General features: G+C 38.4%; 1 long non-coding RNA gene across 13 annotated transcripts; it reads left to right on the plus strand.

Annotated features, from left to right (window-relative positions):
* The first annotated feature begins 3,283 nt into the window (after positions 1-3,283).
* Positions 3,284-11,170, plus strand: LOC133707929 (uncharacterized). Of its 13 annotated transcripts, none has more exons than XR_009845429.1 (8): positions 3,284-3,685; positions 4,159-4,252; positions 4,354-8,529; positions 8,627-8,668; positions 9,101-9,288; positions 9,592-9,731; positions 10,467-10,511; positions 10,659-11,170. It is a non-coding gene; the product is annotated as an uncharacterized LOC133707929 (long non-coding RNA). The 13 variants fall into 13 exon arrangements; XR_009845431.1 differs by having other exon boundaries at positions 4,354-8,027; positions 8,410-8,529; positions 8,627-9,288; XR_009845428.1 differs by lacking the exon at positions 8,627-8,668 and having other exon boundaries at positions 4,354-8,027; positions 8,410-8,529.
* Positions 11,171-18,087: the final 6,917 nt, after the last annotated feature.

Raw genomic sequence — 18,087 nt, forward strand, 5'->3', positions numbered from 1 at the left:
ACTCTTGCTTTTGGAAGCTTGTAGTGAACAAAATATAGGGTTATTAAGCCTTAATCCTTTGGCCGAGCTGATCGACAACCTAACGATGATAGATTTTTTTTGAATTTTGAACCCAAAACCTAATAATATACTTGGCACATCTAACGGAAGGTTTCCCAAGTATGCGATCCGATTACGCCCTTGCCCTTTGAAGGTTGTAGCGATAAATAAATAGGGTTAGTAAGCCTTAATTGTTTGACGAGCCGATCGACATCATAACAATGACGGATTTTTCCAAATCTTTGACCCGAAGCCTAAAATAATGTACTTGACACATTTGACGGAAGGTTTATTAAGTGTACGATTCGATGACGCCCTTGCAGTTTGAAGCTTGTAGCAAACAAAAATAGGGTTATTAAGAGTTTTTATGTTGATCGAGCCGACCAACATCATAACGATGACAAATTTTTCTAAATTTTGAACCTGAAGTATAAAATAATGGACCTGGCACATTTGACAGAAGGTTTCTCAAGTGTACAATCGGCTGACACCCATGCCCTTTGAGGCTTGTAGTGAACAAAAATAAGGTTATGAAGGTTTAGTCGTTCCACCGAGCCGATCAACATCCTATCAATGATAGATTTTTCCCAATTTTAGACACGAAGCCTAAAATATTATACTTGGCACATCTGAAGGAAGGTTTCTCAAGTGTACGATCCGATGACGCCCTTGCCATTTGAAGCTTGTAGTGAACAAAAATAGGGTTATTAGGCCTTCGTTGTTAGACCGAGCCGGTCGATGTCATAACGATGACAAATTTTTCCCAATTTTGGACCCGAAGCCTAAAATAATGTACTTGCCACATCTGACTGAAGGTTTCTCAAGTGTACGATCCGATGACATCTCTACCCTTTGAGGCTTGTAGTGAACAAAAATAAGGTTATTAAGCCTTAATCATTTGACTGACCGTGTTGTTGCTTTTGAAAGTCAATATATTTCTATATGTAATGAACAAGTTATACAACATTAGTAGACACATTGATATTACTTTCTAATAACAAAATCAAAATTGATAAATTTTGTTTTGATCATTGACAATATCCGCGCCTGAGATTTCAGAGTGAAATCCTAGGTGGCCATATGTGGCCCCCTTTCTGAGAAAATTTGACAGAACTTTTCCTAAAAATGGACAACCCAAACCTGTGAAAGGAAATAAAATCACACTTCTAGATATTTGCTCACTTTCAACTTCTAGAGCCACCTTGCTCGCCGAAAACAAACACTTCACCAACCAAATTATCGATAAACCCATAAGTACCCAACTGATAAATTAAAAGACCACAACTGAACATTCCAAATTTACGACCATCTCGGAATAATTCTAACTTGATCCAAACCCATAATTTACAAAAAGGGTGAAATACTATTTACTCCAAGAACTTTTATCCAAAAAACACTTCAGTCTCTGTCCTTCTAATTTCACATGTTTACTCCTTATACTCTCAATTTTGGATCAATAGGTCCATTCCGTTACTCTCCGTCCAAAAACTCTGTTAAATTGCTGACGTGGCAATTCTTTCACGTCAAAAAGTCTATTATACCCTCGGTTCATCTTTTTTCTTTTTCTTAATTAGTTTTTTTTCCCTGTTGTTTACCTCTTCTTCCAGCGCTCTCTCTCTCTCTCTCTCTCTCTCTCTATGACAAGTTTATCCCTCATCACTCTCCTTCACCTGCTCAATCTTTATCACTTCCTCTTCCCACAAACCCCTCTCCGTCACCCTCAGACTCAGTTCCCTCGATCCCCCAAACCCGTAAACATAACCGCCGAGCTTGCCACCCTCCCCGTCTTCTCCTTCACCGGCAACAAGGTCGGCGAGACCTTCCTTCTTCTTTCAGTCTCCGGCTGCCGTCGTAGATCTTCGAAGTTTCTTTGACTCTTATTCTCCGCCGGCTTTTCGATCGATTTTAGGTTGAGTTTAGCGATTCCGGGATCAAATAACACGACTTTCCTGGGGAAAGAAGGGTTTTGGGTTGCAGAGCAATGATGTTGGTGATTGTGGTGGGGATTGGGGCGTGGATTTGGAGGCGGCGGTGGAGGAGGGTGAGTCGGGAATGAAGGGTGGTGTGGAGGCTCTGATTTTCTGAGGAAATCGGTGAAGGATGGTGGAGGATTTTAGTGATCAGTTTCAGAAGTTGGAGAAGCCGGAAACGACGAAGTTCATTGGGGCGATGAAGAGGTGGGGGATTGACCCGAAGGCTTGTCCAACATTCTTTTCGATCTGGGTTTTGCCAAGCTCGCAATTTTTCTACAACGTTCTGTTTTGTATCTTGGAGTTTTGATATGTTCTTGGATGTGTGACTTTATATGGATTATGTGAAAAGTTTGTTTCTTTGATCGAGACGGCGATGACGGGTCGATGGTGAGGAGGCCGTAGGTGGAGGAGGAGAGATAGATAATGTGGTGGTTCAAGGCTTCTTCAATTTGTTCTTGTTTTCCTAGCATGGACGACTTTGATTTGGGATCAGCCACTGCTAGCGCTGCTGGTGCTGAAGAAATGGCCACATGCTCAACAACAATATAAAGCATGAGAATTGGGTATAATCGAACCCAATTTCGGTAATGTTGCTGCTGGTGCTAGAAGAACAAGATGTGGAAGAAGAAGAGATTAAAATAATAATAATAATAATAATAAAGAAAAAAGATGAACCGAGGGTATAATAGACTTTTTGATGTAAAAGAATTGCCACGTCAACAATTTAACAGAGTTTTTGGACGGAGAGTAACGGAATGGACCTATTGGTCCAAAATTGAGAGTATGAGGAGTAAACATGTGAAATTAGAAGGACAATGACAGAAGTGTTTTTTGGGTAAAAGTTCATGGAATAAACAGTATTTAACCCTTACAAAAATTAATTTAAAACATCCCATGGTTATCAGAGCAGTCTAAGGACATGGAAGCCCCAAGAAATTTACCGAGCCTAATTGAGATCGTTCGACAGTTATTTATTTAATTTTTCAAAAAATTTCACCTGGTGAAATCCTTGATTTAAGAGTTGATAATAAAGTACTCGACACGACGAGTCCGTGATAATTTGCGTGAAATTTTTCGGATACCCGAACTATTTATCGGAATTTTCTGAATTTTTGGGATTTTAGAAAATTATTTAACGAAAATAGGAATTAGTGCGATGCGATCTTGGTCATCCATTCACCATTGTTTCATCGTAGCGTGCAAAATGAAAAGGATGCTATGTATATATTGAGCTCTAATCAGATCGAACGACCAAGACCATTCAAGAAGGATCGAGGTTGAGATACGCGTGCGCGACCCGGAAACCCGGAAAGAGGATCCAACCGGCGCCCCACCTTCCGGCCATCTCCCGGTGGCAGACCACCTGCATTCAAACCCTCTCCTCAGCGCCGATGTTCTCTTGTGCGGTGGATTACCCAATCGGCGACGAACGGCAATGGTACGACGTCTAGAAGCCGCTGAAATTTCCGGCGATTGTCCTGCAATTTCCGGCAACGATACAGCAGTGCACTGGTATCATTTGAATCCTCTCGTCATCACCGACCTTTCTGTGCTCTTGGTGAAGTGTTGAGAAAGTGAAGGAAAAGGGGAGAAGTTCTTCTGCTGTCATGTTCTTCGTCAAGAACATTGGACTGCCAATTCGGACTCTGCTTTTGATTTAATCTGATATCAAGGTTAGTTGGGTTCAGTTCAAAGTTCTGAGCAGTGCCTTGTTTAGTTACGTTACGGAATTTGTTGGTTTGTATGCTTACTGTGAAATTGTGTTATGATAATGATGAGTAGAGATCGATGTGATTTCATTCTTGGTTGGTGGCTATGACAATTGAGCAGCATGTTAGGATTAAGTTGGATTTGCAAGCTCGACGTTTTATCAATGTTGCTAAGGCAGCTTGTTATATTGTTCTTCTTGGTTGTGAAGTTGGACTATTGACAATTGTTGTGAAGTGATAACAAGTAAAAAAAATGAACTAATATATTGGTTGACCTTAGTAAATTCGGATTAGCCCAATTATCGATCTTGTAAATGTTGGTCAAACTTGGTCAACTCATGGTCAAATTAGGAAAAGTTAGTTTGACGATTTGTTAATTGTTGAGATTTCAATTATTTGTTCGATAAACTATTAACAATCAATATGTCGGAAATTAGGATTCAGTTACTCAAGGAGCGGAAGGTTCATGATTCTCGGACAACATTAAAGGTTAGAGCATCGGAATCCAGATAGGGGACTCGGACTCACTTGGTTAGTTGTTTTCGTTTATAGTTAAACGTTAATGCATATTCGAGTTTCATGACTTGGTTTATTAAATGTATCATATGGTAACCATTTTTTTTTTTTGATAGATTATTGATGGCCTGAGAGTGAAAGGAACATAGCGATTCCTTGGGATTCGATCCCCTAAACCTTCGGAGGGGCCGTATGGACGGAATCGTATCCGACATCCCCTGAGGTGTGGCACTATTTCTAGGTGATATGGCGTAAGTGGACACTCTCACTACACTTACCTGATGACTTTATTTGAGGTAAGGCCATGTAGTTGGTCCATGGGACCAGCGATCAGGTACTATATATTCATTTGAGTTTCGTGGATTGGATTTTGAGTCCGAAAAATATTTGAAGTTTGTCGTTCTCTAAATGAAATGATTTGAGTACGTTTTCATACTGGGTACCCAAAAATTATATTTTATGTGTCGGTTTTCAAACCTAGTCGGGTGAAGCCCTTATTGAGCACTGAGGACGAAAGCTTACCCCTACAACAGTGTGGATGCAGGTACTGTGCACTGGTAACGGGACTAGAGCAGATGGAGCTGGGTGTGCAGATTTCAATAGTATATCTTAATGGAAATCAGGTTCCGAGTTCCAATCTTATTTTTGTTCCTTAAAGTTGTATTTCTGGAACTTGTCAAAATTTGTTTGTTGTAAGCTAAGTCCATTATTTCTCGATTGATTGCAACGTCAAGTCCTAGATGAACATTTGAATTTGAAGTCTTAGAAAGGTTTTCACCTTAAAAATATTTAAAAGCTTCCGTTGTGTATTTTGTGAAAAGTTTATTTTAAACAAATTTGCCTAGCGAATTTCTAAAATGTAAATAGTATTTTTGGTTTATGTTTTGGAGCTAGACTCGCGGCACTGTAACATACTCAAGTTGGTGAGGTACAATTTGGGGCATTATAGGATAATAGAATGCGATACACAAAGTAGGTTAGCAAGTATCCTATTGATGATAGATGGCAGCGGTGGTGCTAAACCTCAACTCCTAAAGCCAAACAGCTACACTGCGAACTTGGCATTTGAAAACAAAGGGCCCAGGGGAAAAGGATATAAAAACGTTAGCGTGAGTGGGCAAGATAAACACTGTCGCATAAGAAATTAAAGAGTGATTTATGCTCTCCCACAATTTGATTTAATATAAATCTCGATGCATGCCAGTGGTTAGGAATGAAATTTAAAGAATAAAATTGACTAGCCTCGCTAGTCCAAAATAACAAAGTATAAGCAGGGGAAGATGATGGCTATAAAAGTGAGCCTCCCAGGCTCGGGTGATAGCCTCCCAGGCTAAAGTACTCCCATACTCCCGTATATACCCTTACGTGACTAAGTGCGGCGAATAGGATACTGAGCTTTAGTGTTACCACCACAAAGGCAGCAACCAGCGCCACAAAGGCGAACATGCTTCCGTGATCCCATCGCGTCACTACAAAAATGGACTACATGCTAGCGTGATAAATAATCACCCAAAGGGAGCTCCTCTCATCTTGTACAAAATAACATTCATAAACAACTAAACTATTTTCGGAAATTAAGTTTACTTTAAATTTAAAATGGTTTCTAAACATTACTTCAACGAATTAACCCCCTCCTCGGATTTAATCCAAGCGTCACCACTAACATCATTTCATTAATTTACAGATTTTAGGACAGATTCGAGAGAAATTTGACGGTTGGATTCTTGTAAATCGCTAACTGAAATTTCAAACATCGAAAGTTCACAATTGATACCAAACTTCTACGATTTCCACCAAAACCACATTTACAAGTTCTATGTTACGCTAAAATCAAGCGTTCAACTTAACCCTGCAAATTGTAGTCATTAGCAATATAGAGTAAGCAAGGATCGTTCGATGCCAGAGATTGAGGGTAACAAATTAATCACACAAAATAAAACAAATAACAAAACTAAACTAACTAGCACACAAAACAATTGACAATACTAAGAAAAAGAAAAACATCAAAGAGAGAAAAAGATAGCAGGAAAAGAAGGGGATAGAAGGGTGCGCCACAATCCTAAGTTGAAACAAATTTGGGGTTTTGAAGTCTATGAAAATAAAAGAAAAATAAGAAAGCGAAATCAATTTTAGAGTTTGAAAAACAATATGGAGAAGACGTTAGAGACTCGGAAATCCACCACCAATTACTTTCGAACAATGTTAAATTAACCTAGTCTCAGTTACTAAGGTGTGAACAGAAACCAACCAAAAAACAGATCGAAGCAGATCATGTCCCTTATTATTGTTTCCCTAAGTACTTAGTTTATGTGAACACAGAATAGCCAAGCCTATCAAACATGCAATCAAGGTATAGAACGCTATCCTATCAACAACACATATAGTGTCAACATATTTGAAGCATTAAGATATCATGGAAACGATTGGTTATAGAGTTGCAGTCTAGTGTGGAACGCCTACCTAGCATGCTCTTCTAGTTGTTTAAAACATCAGCTTTTGTCCAAAGTCTTGCATACTTGTGGATTAGAAAACAATACAATTTGGTGAATTATTTTCTAAACCTAGCTCCAATTACATGCATAAATCCTATGTTGGCCACCATAAAACAAACACATGCAAAGTTTTCAATCAATCAGAGATAAACAACCAATTCACACAAAAGATCAAGAAACTAGATTAAAACAAACATATGTTCTACATAATCGGGGCTTCAAACCTCGCCCCTAACAAGAAGTAACTAGCCACACATTGTCTTTAATTCAACAGATAAAAACATAAGTATTTGATTACAAGAGAATAAAAGGGAGAACATGAGAGCCACAAATTCACTTTTAGGCAGCCTTGTACGCAAGCACTCCTTCAAGATGGGTCACGGTCAAGCTTGATGGAGGGTGGAAGATGGATTGCACGGTTTTTGCTCTTGGAGGACTTGGGAATTTCAAGACTTTGTGTACTAGGGTTTGGGGCAGAAGATGACGCTGTAGGGTGGTGATTTTTTCATGTGTTTAGATGCTCTATATGTATGAGGAGCACAACCCAAGTTTCCTTCTCCAATTCTGATTTAAAGACCTTCCCTTGTTGCTTGAGGATTCCTTTGATTGGTGTACAATTTAATTGCCATAAAGCCTTAGTAATCTTCCCAAGATCTTGAGGAATCATTTTAGGACTCTCCTTGACATTTGCAGCATCAATAACCTTCCAAAAATGCACCCAAAATCAGCCCATAGAATATTTCCGCCAAATTGTCATGTTTTGACTGGGACTCAATTTCTCTCTCTGAAGCTTAATTCACTACTACAGAAATGGGCTTTGTAGACACCCAGCTAAAAGATACAAAGACAGTTTTTTATTTAGATGTCCTTACAACTTAATAAGGACGTCAACTTTTAAAATCTTCCGTGTTTTTCCCTTAAGCGCACTGTAGTAGGAAGTCTAGGTCATCATTTCTGTCTAACCAACAAAAAAGATAAAACACTATTCACTCCATAGAAAATCGCTCTTGCTCTCTCTCTCTTCCCCCTCAAATCTCTTCTGTCTCTCCTCCCAAATCTATCCTTTGCCTGGCCTCCTCCATCATCGATATCGCCATGACCTTGGACTCCACCATCGGCCTATTCGATGTCCGCCAAATATCCCGATAACACTGTGTTCAACCTCATTGCTACGCACTATCGTCGGGACGACCTCCACCACTTCGATTGTAACCTCGCGAAGGGCAAGATCTCATACTCGATTCAGCAGGCGTTGACTGGCCTCTCAGCTATGCACGAATCCAGCTGCCTAATCTATGGTATCCATCTGATTTAGGGTTTCTAATCCATGTTATAGAATTTATTTTTTAATTCACGATTGTATGATAATTTCAGGTGTTTGGATTGCAAATTTGAGATATGGGTTTCGTCATTCTTGTCTCTTGCTCAATTATACTATATGGGTTTTTATTTCTAGGCTTGGTTTTGGCTGATTCTTCTCAGTCTGGAACTGGGTTTCTTTTATTCAAATTGCAAGTGTATGATATGGTTGCATAGCTCTGTAGATTTGATGAATGGGGTCCTGGGTTTTGTGGGGTTTACATGGAGACTGGCTTTTGGGTTATCTCTCCATTAATCTCTGAGCAAAAAATTATGATATTTTCTTCTTTTCTATTCTTCTTCTTTTCTTTTGGGTAGCAGATTGGGAAGTGAAAAGTGAAATCAGAAAGAATGAGAGTAAGAACATAGGGAAGCTTGTTATCATGTCGATCTATGTTGGGCCACTTTCATCCACTTCCACCTATGGTCTCCATGGAACTGGTAATCCTTCTTTTCAATTTGTTCTGTTATCATGGTGATACTTTTGTAATTTGTACACTTATACATTAGTCATGAAATTCTTGTACCATTTTATTAGAGTGAGCATCTGAAAAGGAGTGAAGCATTGGAGAAGATTATGGTAACCTAGTTGATCAAGTATTTCTTGTTCCATTCACTTGGTTATCGTCCTAAGCTGATATTTATATACTTCTTTTCAATCTATCCCAACTCCCCATCTACAAAGGGCGCTGAAATTTGTTCTGTTTCTACCTGTTTAGATAAAAAGTCTGATGCAAAATCTGTAAAAAGTTATTGTTACGAAAAATGCTTTGGTACTTAGCTATATTGTGAAATGCTTGTTAAATTAACTGTGATGTTGTAGTCTTAGCTGGTTGGAGTGATATTTCTTCTTTTTTCCTCCTCCTATGTTTCTTTAAATGGTTCTGTTCATTTAGAAGGTCCCGAAGTTTGACAACATTTGTTATATAGGAAAAAAAAAAAAACTCCTTTTAACTATTTAATCAAAATGCTTTTCTTATTATTACTATTATTATTATTTTTTTGTTGACAGGAAGTTGCTTACCTGGGTCAGATGGATCTTGAGACAGAGAAAAGAATAGCTGTGATTTTTATGAGATAAGATAAGACTTGCTGCGCCAAGTTGAGAAGGAAGGTGTGCATGCTTATCGTCAACAACCTAAAACAGGATTTAGGCTAAATTCGTCGTTGCTTAGTGCTAACGTCCGTGGTGTTGAACAAGTTAGTTCTTATTGCAATATCATTACTTTCATTGTCCTTAATGTCCAATTTTAAATACCATACCAGTGCCTTGAGACAAGTAGCCCGTTTATTGCATTTAATTGAATTAAATCATGCTTTTATTATTAGAGATTCATGATGAGCACATAGTTTTTTCATTAGTATATACAAGGTTCTATTGCTTTACAGTATAGTACAGTTGAAGTTGTACGTAGTAGACAACCCAATAATTTATAGTTGTATTGTTCATATCAAGGTCGGTTCTCTTTTCAGATAAATTTTAATCCTCTTTTGGTTGTTTAGCAAATAAAGCTGTGGAGGTGAATGAAATGTGGTGAATCCGGCGGAAAGAGCTCGAATCAGATGAAAGACTTAAAGGCAAGATGAAGGATGAGATGAGAGCATAAATGACAGGAATCCTGGAAATGGTAACACTCTTCTAGGTAACTACTATCACAACCATCTTTTTGTCCAATGATTTGGGTTTTGTATTACGTGTGTATGCTTATAAGCTTATATGATAATTGTATCACTACTACAGAAAACAATTGTTTGCATTTACTGATTTTAAGCTTGGTGCTTGTCCATGTTAATAAATTGTTTGCATTTACTAATGTTTGTGCTTGTATCCAACTTTGTTTGGGTTCTCTTAAACTAGACAGTTCATTCCTATGTACTTGAGAACTTAGAGCTTTAATGTCTCAAAGTTGTGCCAGTACTTCAATATATCAATGCTATTAGGTTAATGCTGTTAGAATTATCTTGGATTACAAAGTTGTGGGTTAAATGTGAGCATAATTCTGTGTATAACTTATTTAATCTGATTCATTATGTGTATCTATTATATCTCATTATGTAGGTCTTATCACTGTCAACTTGTTCTTCAATAAGCTAAGTGTTAAACTTAATGACTTACAATGCATGTTTTCTTTTTCATATTTTTTTTCCCCAAGTAATTAACTACAACTTAAGGAGCTTATTGCAGTGAATTATTTTTGCAGTTTCAGTTTAGATTTTTGTTTGTGTTTAGTCCATTTGAGTTTTTTTCTTGTTTTTGTTTGTTTACTAACATGGACCATATATGCTAACTAAGAACTTTTCTTTGTGAATAATTGCAATCTACTTCAAGTTTTACCATCATCATCTCTTATTGTTTTGACTATTGAAAATCCTTTCAGTGCAGGTAATTGTTCCCTGTCATGTTTCTTGAAACTGTCTCAGAGGTGAGCCACCTGAGCCACTAATATCTTCACAAATTAAAGCTTTGCATTCTATTTTTTTCTTCATTGTATTGTAGCAGATTTGAGATGTGTTATTAACTTGGCCCTATGATTTTTGTTAAATGCTTGGCTTTTTGTTATATCTATCAGGTAGTGGATGAAGATATTGGAGATGATGAAACAAAGTTTATGTGCCTCTACTGCCATCTAAGATCACATAGGATATCAACCTGTAATTAGGATTTATTTAGTTTGTTTTAATTGTAGTTTAGTTTAACTGTTATGAGTAACAGATCAGTAAATGTCCTCTTTTCTTTTCAAGGACACTTTTTGTTCATACCGGGACATTTTTTTTTGTGTTCTGTAATAGTTACAATGACGTTTTTTTTAGATTTCAGGACCTTTTTTCAGCGTCCTCGTATATATAAGATGACACTTTTTTAGATTTAAGGACACTTTTTCAATGTCCTATAAAACATTAGAGGACGTTTTTTTTTTAGATTAGAGGACACTTTTCCAACGTCCTTATAGGTATTTAAGGACGTTTTTTGAACGTCCTTATAAGTGACTTACAATGACTCCTTGATAGATGACGCTTTTTTTGCGTGTCATCTAAAGTTTTTAAAGACGTTTTCTGAACGTCCTTAAATGTTTTTTTTGTAGTAGTGATTCTTGGACAAGGAGTGCCTTCTTCTTGCTACGTTTCTGGATGGTTCTTGACTCCTACGTGTTCTATGGATATCATATCTTCTAGAATGATCAATAACCTTCTAGAAAAACTCCAAGTAAATCTCCGGAAAAGATCTCCCAAAAAACTTCGTGAAAAGCTGACAGTTTCTGCCGTATTGGGAAGCCTACTTTGAACTTGATTTCATGTTGCCTCGTTGACGGCTATGACCAATTCTTTTTCTCTTGTTGAAGTAAAACATCATCTCTTTAAGGATTACTAGTCCTTTCTGCAAAGGTGCAGCTGGGAGAACGCGAGAATTGCTCCTCAAAACTGTTCCCGAAAAGCTAATTCTGAAACTGCAGTTTTCTGATTTGCAGAAACTGTTTTGCACAACGATTTCCATGGACTCTCCTTGCAATTTCTGGCCAAATGGTAAACTTAGTCCTCTGCATTAGTACTTCATGATCCATGGCTTCATTTCTCCTTTAAAGCTCTTATTTCTCTTGAACTGCTTCACGAACTACCTAAAAATAAAACAAAGTCAAAACTGACTTTTTAAAGGAAATAGCTAAGACAAGTGTAAAGGGTTGCACATTATATTTGTCGCATTTTATGCTCCTATCAAATTCCCCCACAATTAGTTTTTGTTAGTCCTTTAGCAAAATCAAAACCAAGAAAATAAACAAGGACTCAAAAGACTCAAACAAGCTATGCCTTCAACATTGTTGTCTCAGAAATCTCTTACTTTCATAGCATCAAGATTAACATGCAACCAAGAATCAATCATGAGTAATTCAAGAGTTAATTAAAACACATATTCCACATATAAACATGTAAGACACGGATGTGACAATGGTGATGGGTGGAGCTCAGCATGTATCCAACAAGTATGATTCAAACCTCACAGGTTCACCACTCTTTCTTCTCTCAGATAAAGGCTAATGCTTAAAAGCTTTTCACTCTAATATATATGAGAGATGATAATATTTTTGACAAACAAAAATTTCACATATATAAAGAAAGAAAGGCTATGTCGAAATATATGTAATAATTTTTTCTACAATCTCATGAAAGATACAACTACTAGCCAAACGGATCGAACCATATGCTTAACTCTTGCTACCAATCTCCACAGATCAAAGGCTGCCCATCTTAAGGATCAAAGAGGTCTCAATTACGATTGTAATGGGGCTAAGCTTTAGGGTTTTAAAGAAACGAAAGGGTAAGGAAAAATCACAAAGTGTTCTAAAAACCTAGCGGAGCCTGCATTGAAGCATTGAAACGTCTTCTTTTAGTCACCAAGGCATCTTGCAACGTTGAACTTCTTGTATGTCTTTATTGAGGGCCAGATGTCATTATGTTGGGTCCTTACTTCATTCTAACCTTCATTTGAACACTTGTGGAATATGACAAAGACTAAATTAATTGTACTTAGGCCTTCGCTTCAAAACAAACTCCTTATCCACAATGGGGGGACTAAAATCCACACATACTTACACCTTTTTTTCACTGCCGTACACTTTTTTTTTGTTGCTTTTTTCAGCATACATTTTTTCGTGGACAAGTCTTTCCCCACAGTTATTCTTTCTCATCATCTTCATCATCCTTGATGCCACCTTGATCTTGTATGTCTCAAAATTAAAACTGACAGGACCCGCCCCGAATTTCACCCTGAAATCCGAGGTGGCCCTATGGGGCCCACCTTAGAAATAACTCTACCAAAAATTCGGCAGAGTCACCCCTAAAATGGACTACCCAAAACCTGTAGAGACACATTCACACTTCTAATAAGCCATCCTCATTCTTCTGGAGCCACCTTGCTCCCCAAATCGTAACAACTCCACAATTTAGAGTATCAAAATTATCCAAGTATCTCAAGTTACAAACAAGTCAAAGCTTACAATATTAATACAAAAGTCCCATGGTTATCAGAGCAGTCTAAAGCCACAAAACAACGGTATACAAAGTAGGTTAGCAAGTAACCTATAAAGGATAGATGGCAGCGGTGGTGCTAAGCCTCAACTCCTAAAGCCGAACAACTACACTGCGAATTGGGCATTTGAAACCGAATGGCCCAGGGCGAAAGTACATAAAAACGTTAGCGTGAGTGGACAAAAAAAAAAGTAATTGTAAAGAAAAAGGGTTTTATGCTTTCCCACATTTGTTTCTTTAAAAACTCGATGCATGCAACAATGGTAATACATTTACTTTAAAATCGAGAACCTCATAAAGCCAAGCCAGCCCCGCTGGTTAAGGGAAATCGGACAAGCCCCGCTAGTCAAAAATAATATAATAAGTAGGGGGAAGATGATAGCCATACGAGTGAGCCTCCCAGGCTCGGGTGATAGACTCCCAGGCTAAAGTACTCCCATACTCCCGTATATACCCTTACGCCACTATGTGTAGCAATTAGGATACTGGGCTTCAGTATTACTGTCACAAAAGTCGTAACCAGCGTCACAAAGGCTGACGGGCTTCCATGATCCCATCACGTCGCCACAAAGGCGGACTCAATGCTAGCAAGACAAATAATCACCCAAAGTATGGCATAAGAAAAATATTCGCAAACCAGTAAATCCATAAAGCTTCCCCAAATTCTCACAGTAAACCAAAAATATCCTCGACGTGTCCCACACGCCAAAGTAATCTCAAATCAATAGCAGGAGGACGAGATCAAATTATAAATCGTAAATCAGAAACAAAACCAAATCCAAAATCATCATTAAGGCATTCCCAATGCCAAAACCAAAAGTCGATAAATAAATAAGAAATATAACTCCATCGAAATCCCATTTCGAAAATATTTTAAAAAAATCTCAAATCGACGAATAGAAATATAATTAATTCCGAAAACCACCTCGGAAAATAATTAGTCTAAAAATCATTATAAATCATAAATCCAAGTTCAAGCATAGAAAACTCACATTCAAAAAAATCATGATGGAAAAAAACCAATCAATAAACCAAATTATAATCCGAAACCAAAATAATATGCTCCACAAATATTATGATAAATAAGTAAAGCATTAATTCAAGAAATAAATACATGCATCATTACTTAAAACAAAAGTCCACTCACAGTATACGGCTAACATGGTACCCAAGCGTAAAGATCCTTGTCAAGCGATGGGTCGGTACCTTGTCCTGTACACAATTATATTCCGTAAACAACAATTCGACAAAAAAATACAATTCTAAAATGAAACCCGAAAACCCCACGTAAACCAACATCTCCATTTCTTTCCGGATTCAAGCAAAACTTCACCACTAATATCAATCCGTCGATTAAAGTATTCCATAGCGGAAATAAGGGAAATCCGAAGGTCGGATTCCCACAAATCGACATCCGAAACTCCAAGCTTCGGAAATTCACAATCAATGTCAAACTTCTCTAAAATTCACCAAAATCACATATTCAACCTCTATAACAATTATAGGATTTAACTAGCCAAAAATCGAAGCCAAAAACATGCTTTATGAGCCTCAACACGCCACCCACAGTGGCGGCACGTGGGCCCCACGCGCCGCTGGCCACCACCTCCGATGGCCACCAAATTTTGGCAGCAACACCTACTCAACAAGCCTAACAACTTTCTCAACTGTGACAAAGTCAGAAAATACCTCAAAGTGGTCGAACAATTAAGCAACCCGGTTGTACAGTGAAATTTTCCAATTATGCTTTCTTCTTCCACGCTTCGAATCGCTGCAAGAGGTTTGGAGAGCATGAAGAGTGGCTCAAGGCGCTTCTAATGGACCTGGGTTTATGGCCGGAGGTGGCCGGAATCGAGAGAAACTGGCGTTGACCACTTATGCTACAATAACCTTAAGTTTCTCAGTGTTAGTTCTCCGTTTTCCGGCCAAATCGTCACAAGCCACCATCACAGGCTTCAAGGGGAGGAGGAGACGCGTCTGTGGGGGCCGGTAGCTCGCTTGTTGGTGGCCGGACAGCGAAGAAACGCCGGAGAGAGAGAGACAATTGCAGAAGAGAGAGAGAAAAGAGACGCAGGGAGAAGGAGAATGAGAAAAATGGGAGTTACCGATCTCCCACAATAAAAATTCAAATTTATACGATTTACCCCCAAACAGTAACTTTGTAATTTCCTCCATAACTTTCGCATACGAACTCCAATTTTTACGTACCACATATGCACGGCTCGGTTTAACATCCTCTACAACTTTCATGCAGAACATTTTCTCAAATTTTGACCCGAACAAAAAGTCAACTTTTAGGGTCACTAAATGTATCGAAATAAAGTAAAAAGTGAAAGTGGTTATCGTTTACCGTCCAAATGACTAGTAAACGGGTAAATTGAGATACGGGACGTTACAATCTCCCAACCTTATAAAAATTTTGTCCTCGAAATTCAGACGAACGACTAATAGCTTAACTAAACCAACTTTATTGGATACGGGTCCGCCGGTGAAACAATATAAGAAAATAACTCAAGGGAAAGAATATTGTACCGTCGGGAGTATCTGGAGGAACGTGATCCTCCTGCTGCAACATGGCATGAAGTTTCCTTTGAGTCGCTGGACGTCCATGGCGACTATTACCTTGTTGAGTGCCACCCTTGGTAGAACTAGCATGGGTACCGCTGGATGTACCTCCCGATCCCTGATTGGAACCTTGACAGGCGTCTTGCATAACACCCTGAGTCAACATAGGGCAATCCCTCCTATAATGACCCTACTGTCCACACTGATAGCAAGTCACATCCCTAACCTGACGCTGGGGGCGATCTATCCAAATATGAAATCTCTCTGAGATACCACTACGCTGACTAGTGCCATCACTGAACTGCCACTCCCCTGACTGACTACCCCCCATGTGAAGTCCTCGAAAGTCCGGTAGGGTGGTCAAATTCGAACTAACACGCCTACTACCCCCTAAAGATCCCAATCCAGAAGTGGAAGCAGCCCTCTTAGACTGACCCTAGCTAGGGCCGGCAGAATCCCTAGGGTGAAAGCCAGAAGATGACGATGACTCAATATCCATGGCAAAGGAGACTGCCTCTCCAAAACTCCAGTATGGTGTGCTTAACATAGCTTTGTACTGAACTCTAAGTCCGATGACGAATCTGCTAATCTTATTTTGCTCACTACGTATCAATTCTGGTACGTGGTGAGCCAATGAAGTAAATTCTTGCTCAAACTCCAAGTCTGATCTTTCCTTTTCTCTAAACTCATGAACTAATCCTGCATCTTGTTTAGGTGTCCATCACTGAAGTATCGCTCATGAAAACGGGCCTTAAACTGATCCCATGTGAGCTGGTTGGCATCCCCAACCTCTCCGGTAACACCGCACCACCAGTGCTAAGCTGAGTCCTCTAAAAACTGTACTGCCAAGCCTACCCTTCTTATTTTCGGGGAGGTCCATCAGAGTGAAAACTCTTTCCATCCAACGCTGAGCATCCACAGGTGTGGTAGCAATAGAAAAGTTCTCAGCCCCGTGTGGTAGCAGTAGAAAAGTTCTCAGCCACAGGTGTGGTATTTTGATCACAATATCCTTTATACTGGATGCTTGTACATGTCTTCGTTGAATGACCAACCATGGAGCATATGAATACACCTCGTAAGATTGATGCCACATTGAGAAACAAAACAAAAATTGAAGTTAGTAAGAAGTAATTGAATGAAACACAAGTGTAATAAGACAATGAAGTTCAAGAAACCACTATCTTAATTTGGATTACATGTTGGTTTATATGGAGAGAAAAAGTCCAAGATTAAGGTTGAATCAAGGTTTGGACTGCGGGCCAAGATGTTTCAAGTGTCAATAATTGTCGCCCTCAACCCAAAGCATTCAACAACTCTTTTGGGACACGGCCAGGTAGTAGAGGAACGATTTTTGCGAAGCTCAGCTCACTTATTTAGCAGGGGACGAAAGCCTTTGCTAGCATTTCTTCTATCCAATCAGCTTAGACACCGTGTCTTACTAAGATGAATCTAGCTGAACAATGGGGGTTAAGACAAGAATTAAGAAAAGAACCCTTCAACTATTTCGTTATGATTCACACTTAAAATTAAACTAGAACTCAAAGTTAATATTTTACACGTTTTAATAGCACTAAAAAAGAAGAAAAAAAAAAGAAAATAATTAAACAAAAATTAGCGCAACTTGCTGGGGATTTTTCAATCCCCGGCAATGGCGCCAAAAATTGATATGCCTAAACTAAGCACACAAAATTACCCTACAAAAGACAATTGTTAGTATAGCATAAGTAGGGATCGTTCAGTCCGGGGATTGAGGGTACTTTCACAAATTGCGCTAATTGAACAAAACTATCAAAAACTAAAGAAAGAAAAGAGAAAATAAAATTCAGCAAAAACTAAATGAAAGGGAGGATTTAGCGTTTTGAAAACATAGACAATAATAAAAGAAAGAAAATGTTGCAATTTTTAGGAAATCTAAATCAGATGTATGGACATTGAGAACTTCGTAATCCACCTCTAGTTATGATCAGAGAAAGACAATTTAACCTAATCATCAATTACTAAGGCATGTGAATGAAACCAATCAAGAACTTTAGGATCACCGCTAAAGTCTTATTTTTCCCAAAATTACTTAGAATTGTGAACGCACTGCATCCTAAGCTTGCTTATATGCAATCAAGGTGTAGAACGCTACCCTATCAAATTAACTCATTAAGTACACATATTATGCTTCAATTATTTATACCTTCGAATCAAACCGAACCAAAATGATATTTGTTCATTCCTTCAATTCAAACAATAAAAGTTCATTCAAATTCAATCACATAATCAACAGAAACCGCAAATAATAGTCAACAATTCTGTTTGGCATAACACTGTCAGCTGCAACATCCCATTAAGCGCATAGAATAGTCCCAACGAAGTATAATATTTTCAATGTAACGGTTGGAACTGAAGTACCTTGTGCATCAAGCA

This window comes from Rosa rugosa, chromosome 5, assembly GCF_958449725.1.
Source record: "Rosa rugosa chromosome 5, drRosRugo1.1, whole genome shotgun sequence".
Classification (NCBI taxonomy): Eukaryota; Viridiplantae; Streptophyta; class Magnoliopsida; order Rosales; family Rosaceae; genus Rosa; species Rosa rugosa.